Genomic DNA, 8,810 nt, shown 5'->3' with positions numbered 1-8,810 from the left:
TTTTCAGCATCCTAATCACTGGCAGAGGGTTTGTGTAACCAGGAATCTTTGGGAAAAGAGATCTCAGTTTATGAGAGCATTGGTGATCGCAAAATTGTCGGGAATACAGTTTAGGAATGTGAAGGGAAGTTGCCAGAGGATATCTGAGATCTATCACAAGACGGGAGTTTAGGAGCATTGGGAAAAGTTGACATCCGGCAGGGTGAGGGAGAATAATACGACTTGCTTGGGGAGCCTTCGCCCCAGGATAACGGAACCCAAATTACTGGTGATCCCTTTTGAACCACTTAACCTCCATCACCCAACAAGCACTATCCAAATTCCTGAGCTAACTCGCTGTTTCTGCATCGAAAATAGGAGCAGGAAGAGGCCCTTCTAGCCTTTGTGCATTCTCGGGTAACCCCACCACTCTATCATTATCTTGATCTATCTAATTATTTCAGTTATACACAAGAGCAACAACCTGCATTTATATATCACCTTAACATGGTTAAATGTCCAAAGGAGATTCACAGGAACGTTATCAAACAAAGGGAAGAGATGCAGAGAGATTTGGAAAGAAAATTCCAGAGCTTAGGGTCTGGGCAGCTGGAGACATGGCTCCTGGAATATCTTTGCACCCCCACATCAGCATTCCATGGAATCATAACCATAACGGAACTGGAAGTTTCTAATTCCCTGGGACCTGACGTTCTACATCCCAGAGTGTCGATGGAGGTCACTATGGAGATAGTGGATGCATTGGTGATCATCTTCCAAAGTTCTATGGAGTCTGGAATTGTTCCTGAAGATTGGAAGATGGCAAATGTCCCCCCAATGTTTAACAAGGGAGGGAGAGAGGAAACGGGAAACTGTTAGCCTTACCTCAACAGTAAGAAAAATGCTGGAATCCGTTCTGAAGGATGTGATAAATGGACACTTGGATAATAATGATCTGACTGGGTATATCCAGCATGGATTTATCAATAGGAAATTATGGGCAGAACTCTCCAAAAAATGGCAAAGATTGAGGTTCAGTCAGAAAACCGGTGTGCTTCTCCCTGGAGAAACAGTCAGACTTCTTTAGAATTACCTACCCCACAGAACTTTGGAAGCTCAATCACTAAGTATGTTTAATCATAGAAACCCTGCAGTGCAGGAGGCCATTCGGCCCATTGAGACTGCACCAACCACAATCCCACCCTATCCTCGCAACTCCACATATTTACCTCACTAATCCCTCTAACCTATGCATCCCAAGCTACTAAGGGGCAATTTAGCATGGTCAACGTACCTAACCCACACATCTTTGGAGTGTGGGAGGAAACCGGAGCACCCGGAGGAAACCCACGCAGACACTGGGAGAATGTGCAAACTCCACACAGACAGTGACCCAAGCCGAGAATCGAACCCAGGTCCCTGGAGCTGTGAGGCAGCAGTGCTAACCATTGTGCTACCGTGCCGCTCCAGAGGTGGACAGATGTTTAAATCCTAATGACATAAAGGGATATGGTGATAGTGTCGGAAAAAGGCACTGAAGTGGATGATCGGCCATGATAGTACTGAATGGAGAAGGCTCGATGGGCTGAGTGGCCTACTCCTGCTCTGATGTTTCTGCTCTGGACTAATTCCAATTTCATGTTGATTTGGTATTCGTATTCTGTTTGTTTATTAATGTGTAATTAAATATAAGCAAGTAATGTTTACCTTTGGGTTTGTCTAATGATAGTTTGCCTCATTCAACAGAGACAAGAGAATGTGTTATACAAGGTCTGCGTGTTACATCCCACAATTAGGAAGTCATTATTAAACCCAGCACAGTATTTGATGCATTGCATATGTACAGCCCCTCAGGCACAACATTAGCCTCTGATCACTTTATACTTCAATCAATATCAGTACAACAGATTATCATAAAATCCCTACAATGCAAAAAGAGGCCATTTGGCCCATCAAGTCTGCACTGGTTCTTAGCCAGGTTTACCCCATAACCCCATGTATTTATCCCCCTAATTCCCCTAACCTATATATATTGGGATACTAAGGGGCAATTTTAGCATGGCCAATCAACCTAAACTAACCTGCACATCTTTGGACTGTTTATGGGATCTTGCTGTGCTCAATTTGCTGATGCGTTTCCGACATCACAGCAATGATTACATTACCAATGTGTCTCATTGGCTGCCTTGCTTTGCCCTGGGGATGTGAATGGTGCGTAAGAAATGCAGCTTCTTTCTTTTTCGCTGTATTGGTCATGCTTAGCTTCTCAAAAATATTAATACAAGCAATGTAATTGATTCTTGGTTTGGTGTCTGAGGGAGGACGACGCTTGATGAGTAATAATGAGGTATCTCGTTTATTCCACTTTTGAGAGAAATGTTTGTAGCCTTCTCACAACTCTGTCACTGCTAATGAAGCTTTTCCTCACTCATGTCAAGTGTAACCTTCGACAGTGCAGCTTCTGCCTGTTGTAAGATGGTGCCTGCGATTCTGTAGTTCAGGGATGTAATAATCAGCTGTAACTGATAGTTTATTAACTAATGATGATTCAAAGCTTGAACAATCAATGGTTTTCACTTCTTACAATATAGATAATTAATCTCTGCAGCAACCACAAAGTGACTGTAGTTCATTTAATAATAAGAATTATATAGCATCCTTACTCTCACACCAGTGTTTTTTTTCCAGACACTTAGAGTCAACCGTGGAAACTCATTAAAACATGAACATTTGGTTGGAACAGAGCAGGTAGAATATGTCACACTCCCATTACAAATGTTTGTTTTTGTAAATTGACATTACTTAAAAGCCTAAAGGTAAATTAAGTGAAACTGGTCCAAAGCTTCATGGTGCTTTCAAAAGACCCTTTGCTGATCTCCGTTGATTTCGACATTAGACCATAGAGACTGCAAGAGCTGGTGCTGCCTGAGGTTGGGATTCAGGTTCCGTTTTATTAATTAGGTGGAGGTTCCATCACCTCTCATCACATCTCACACATTGCTAACTCGGCCATGCTGCTATTTATACCAAGTACAAGCTTCTCCCACACTCCGCTTCATCTAATCCCACCATCATGTCCATTTATTCCTTTCTCCCTCATGTTTTTATCCAGCTTCTCGGAAACGATTCTATCATACACATCTCACCTACTCCGTGTGGTGGTGTGGGCCACCTTCCTCACCACAAACTAACTGTGGGTAAATCCTGGGGAGGCTGGGTGTTGGATTGCTGGTCGATCACTTGCCCGTTGAGGGCTGCTGCATCTTGCAGAAGCGCTCCCACTATTCCTGAATCCACATCAAGATTTAGAAGACATTCTAACTGCATTAAAAAAAGCTTTCCTCATCACTGGCCAAGTGGTAGGAACGCAGAGGCCCTTTTTCTTTGAATTTGGTGATCATTTCTGCAAGTGTGGTTCTGTACTTTACAGGAAGTGGAAAGGATGTTGGGCCTCCTCTCTGCCCTGTTACATTGAAGCTCTGGGACCCACGCCATTCACAACTCCTAATTACATCTTCTAAATCATAAGAACATGAGGCCCCTAAAGAACGTTCCACCATTCAATTAGATTATGACTGATTTGCACATTTGATTTGATTTATTATTGTCACATGTATTAACATCACATGTGATGTAGTAACATGTTACTTGCGCGCTATACAGACAAAACATACCATTCATAGAGAAGGAAAGAGAGTGCAGAATATAGTGTTACAGTCATAGCTAGGGTGTAGAGAAAGATCAACTTAATGCAAGGTAAGTCCATTCAAAAGTCTGACGGCAGCAGGGAAGAAGCTGTTCTTGAGTTGGTTGGTATATGACCTCAGACTTTTGTATTGTTTTCCCGACGGAAGAAGGTGGAAGAGAGAATGTCCGGGGTGCGTGGTGTCCTTAATTATGCTAATTGCTTTTCCGAGGCAGTGGGAAGTGTAGACAGTGTCAATGGATGGGAGGCTGGTTTGCGTGATGGACTGGGCTTCATTCACTATCCTTTGTGTAGTTCCTTGCGGTCTTGGGTCAGAGCAGGAGCCATACCAAGCTGTGATACAACCAGAAAGAATGCTTTCTATGATGCATCTGTAATAGTTGGTGAGAGTCGTAGCTGACATGCCAAATTTCCTTAGTCTTCTGAGAAAGTAGAGCTTTCTTAACTATAGTGTCGGCATGGGGGGACCAGGACAGGTTGTTGGTGATCTGCACACCTAAAACCTTGAAGCTCTTTCTACTTTGTTCCCATTGATGTAGACAGGGGCATGTTCTCCTTTACGCTTCCTGAAGTCGATGACAATCTCCTTCGTGTTGTTGACATTGAGGGAGAGATTATTGTCACCGCACCAGTTTCTCTATCTCATTCCAGTACTCTGTCTCGTCATGCACTCCATTGACAGGCCTTTGCTTCATATTCCTTGATACCCTTCAATCATCATTATGCATTCTCTACAGGAAGGCAGCTCCTTGTCTCTCTATCTGCCAATGAATAACTTCCAACAAATTTTGAAGTCATCCAACATCAATATTTTCTTTCTCCCTCTTTTCCTTGAGATCTTCCCTCCTTAACATTTCTTAGAAGTCTGCTTCCTCTTCAGATGTGTCCTCTGTGTCTTGTTCCTGATTACATTCAGCAAATCTCTTTGTTCTTTCACTCTCCTCAGCATTTCATTATTTGCTATTTTTTTCTGTCTGGCTGATCCTCCCCATTCTCCCCCAAACCCCCGTTCTAAAGCTACTTGGAAAAAGGAAGAGCAACTTGCTACCAGGTCCAAGTCTCACAAACAACCAAACACAGCAACATTCCAAATCAGGCACTTTAACAGCCACTTCCCAAGCTGTTTATTCAGGTTTCTGGTACCAAGTTCAGACATTCCCATTTCTATCCAACTTCTTATGTTTTTTTTTCCCATGTCAATGCAGAAAGAATGATCAAAGAAATGTTTGAAGACATCTCGGCAGAATGGTGGTGGGGGGCAGAGGTGGGGAAGGTGAATTATAACATCTAGATTTGCAGATGACAAGGCACTTGTGGCAAACACAGAAACAGGATTACTAGATCTAGTGGAGAGACCAGTAGCAGCAGACAGGAACTTTGGAATGAAAATGAACATCGACAAAACCAAAGTGGCGCATGTCTCGAAATCAGCAAAAAATACTCGCATCTTTACCCAATCTCAGTCTTGAAAACTCCAATTGACAACCAGGGAGAAATTTGACTTGTGGCCAGAATAGGCAGACAGTTGGTGAAGCAATGGTTCCAGCCTGAACCTTGAGACTTGACCTGACGCTTGATCTAAATGTTACCAGTGAGTTTCAGAAACAAAATGGGCAACATATTGCAGCCAAGGAACCAATCATTCAGGTTCCTGATCGGAGACCCAATTCACAATTCACATATCTGAAGAGCATTGCGCCATTTGATGCCCATTTATTCCGAGAGGTCACCACGGAATGTTGGAAGGCCCTAATACCAATTCCATGCCTGGGAAATGGGAAGATTTGAGGTGAATTTGTCCCCCATGTTGTTTTGTGTTGGAAACAGTGGCAATTTCAGCATCCGTGTTGTCTTTTTGTGGATAACAGAATATGTTGGAACTTAATTGAGCACTTGTACAATGGGTTTATAACTGCATTTATATAGCAGCCTTCACAGCCCCAGGCTATCCCAAAGTGTTTGCCAATGAATGAGTTACATTAGGCTCCGTCCCAGCCAAGATGCGCAACATTAATCTCCCATAAGCAGCAATGAGTAGATGATCCACTTTCGTGATGAATAATGGCCAGGAGACTGCAGAGAACATCTCCGTTCTTCATCAGGTATTGTCCTGAGATCATTTACATCCACCAGTGAGAGCATTCAGAGCCTTGGTTTGACATCTGTGAGTGAGAGCACCTCCCACAATGCAAAACTCCTTCAATGCTGCACCGAGCATATCCACTTAGATTTGGCCTCAAGTTTTTAAAAGTTTAAGTTTTAAAGTTTATTTATTAGTCACAAGTAAGGCTTACATTAACACTGCAATGAAGTTACTATGAAATTCCCCTACTTGCCACACTCTGCTGGGTACACTGAGGGAGAATTTAGGGCCAATGCACCTAACCAGCACATCTTTCAGACTGTGAGAGGAAACCGGAGCACCCGGAGGAAACCCATGCAGACACGGGGAGAACGTGCAAACTCCACACAGACAGTGACCCAAGCTTTGAATCGAACCTGGATCCCTGGCGCTGTGAGGCAGCAGAGCTAACCATTGTGCCACTGTGCGGCCCAAGTGTCTGGAATGGGACTTGAATCCAGAACCTCCTGATCTCTGAGGTGAGTCTGACTACCCACTGAGCCACGGGGCGTTGCAATTAAAGTCCCACACGAGGCGAATTCAATTAGCTGGAGTAAGTGAACTGGAAGACTGTAACAAAATTTAGCAGCCTTCAGATCTGATTTGGTGAAGTGCTCAGGTTACAAGCTGCAAGGGCAAGTCGGGCACTCGAGCTGTGACAGCATAATCCGAGGCCCTTTATCATTGAGCTGACAGATTGTAATAACTCACTTGTACCTGCGGCATTCATGAACAACAACTCTGTGAAATAAGACCACAATAAATCCCTGTGGGCCAGGACGGGTCTTTGTTTGTGTTGGAGTTATAGGGATAAGGGTTTCTCTGGGTGATATGCTGCCAGCTGTATCAGGGACAGTTTTATTTTGCTGCCTCTGCATCTTATCATTTTCAGACTGAGTGCGAGCCAAGTGTAATGGGCAAGGAGCTGTTTGCCAGCTGAGACATTTGGTATCGATATTTGGCGAATACCCAAGTGTTTAACCACTGCAAGAATCCCTTTGGAGAACACTGTGGATCAAATAATATTAACATTTGTTACACAAGCAAAATTCTGTGGATGCTGGAAATCTGAAATAGGAAACAATAAACGGTGGAAATGCTCAGCAGGTCTGGCAGCAATTTTGGAGAAAGAATCAGAGTTAACGGGTGGGATATTGCGCCTGTGTCTGCGAAACACAAACTGTGACGTGGGGGCAAAATCCCCTGAGAATCGAAACATGAGAATCTCAACGGCGAGATCTCATTTTCTGATTTCCCCCCATTCCCCCCACGGGGGGTAATGTGATGTAATGTGGTTCCTCATTTTAGTAAATTGAAATATAATTAATGGGCTTCGTCGCCATGTTGTTCCTGCATATTTGGAACGCCCCCCTCAGGTTTACAACTGATTCAGAAAAATGTAAAGAAGTCGAAGGGAGCTCGCTGGGGGCACACAGGTTAGTATAACCCCTGGGGGGGAGAGAGACCTGCCAGAGAAGTGCCCTGACACTGCTCCCTGGCACTCTGGCACTGCCAGGGTGACACTGTCAGGGGGCAGTGCCAGAGGGGCAGTGCCGGGGGGGCTTGCTGGGGAGCTCTATTGGGAGGGGTTCTCTTTGTATCTGGGGGAGTTTGTATATGGGGGGGCATTCCATTTTTATATCAGAGATCAGGGTGCCCTTTGAAAATGGGCCCCCACCTTGGGGATTCCCACTGCTGGCTTTTTCCAGTTTCATCCCGACAGCGTGACAATGTGAGCCACGCTACCAGACTTTCTTTACAAAGCTTTTTAAAAATATGACAACAGTGCAGCCAATGAGCTACACACCACTTTTCCCACCGGAACCAAAAAAGACGGAAAATTCCGCCTAACATTTCCAGGTCTGTGATCTTTCAGCAGAACTGGGATAAGTTAAGAACTGTAACAGGTTTGGATCAAGTACCGAGGCAGAGAAAGTGGGCAGAGGAGGAGAGGGGAAAAGGGATGGTCTGTGACAGGGTGGAAGGCAGGAAGGTTACATGAGGAAAGGGATGATGGTGCCAGGCTGAAAGAGATGGTAATGGGATAAGTAAAGGGACAAACAATGAGTCTCAGAGGTGGAATTGAAATGGTAAAGTCATTGCCATTTGTCTGAGAAAATGAGGGCAGTGGTTGTGATCTGGAATTGTTGAATTCAAATGGTCAATTCACTCCCAGGCCAGGGGCGCAGAATTGGGAGAATTCCCAGCTCCACCATCCCAGCCTGGGAGAAAGTGCCCCCAACAGTTCTGGGATGGCAATGGTTCCCCGAGTTTCCAGCTGAGTGATGTCGGAATGATTGAGAAGGTTGCCTGATGCTGGAGTGGGCTGGGCTGGAGCTTTGCCACACTGGCATTTCACTGAAGTTATTAAAAAATAAATAAAACAAAAAAAAGTCCTCACCCCTCGCACCCTCCCCATGCACCATCCATGCCAACCTATACCATCTCATGTCCTTCCATCCGTCCCATCACTCCTCATACCTCCTCTGCCACACTACCCACTCCTGTGGCCCTTTGTAGCCCCTATGCCAGCCTGTTCCCTTCACCCACCACCTCCTACCCTTACCCTCTCCATGCCAACTCACCTAGTGTCCACCATGGGTAGACCTCAGGAGCCATGCTGAGATAAAATAAAGTTTTATTGATGACTTCAATATTTTAAAAAAACACTCTAAATGACAAAAAAACCTACATTACATTGAATTTCCTGCAACTTATCTCTTCTGAAAACAAACATTTATATTCTATAACCACTTGGATCTGTCAAACTGTTTACTTAACAGGTACCTCAATGTGATAATGTTAAGTTGGAAAATCAGTCATACGGCACAAATCCTGTGATAAAATCTCTCAGGTGTACGTCAGTATACACAGTGAAATAGCAAGAACTATTTTGTTTTAACTCCATACTTTCTTTTAAATTGAAAGCCCGGCAGAGTTAAACAGCTTTGACAGTTTCGGTGAGTTTTGACAGTTCTTTGACAGCTCTGGCAGTTCTTTGAC

The sequence above is a fragment of the Mustelus asterias genome, chromosome 7, assembly GCF_964213995.1.
Source record: "Mustelus asterias chromosome 7, sMusAst1.hap1.1, whole genome shotgun sequence".
NCBI classification, from domain to species: Eukaryota; Metazoa; Chordata; class Chondrichthyes; order Carcharhiniformes; family Triakidae; genus Mustelus; species Mustelus asterias.
This window is presented reverse-complemented; position numbering follows the sequence as displayed.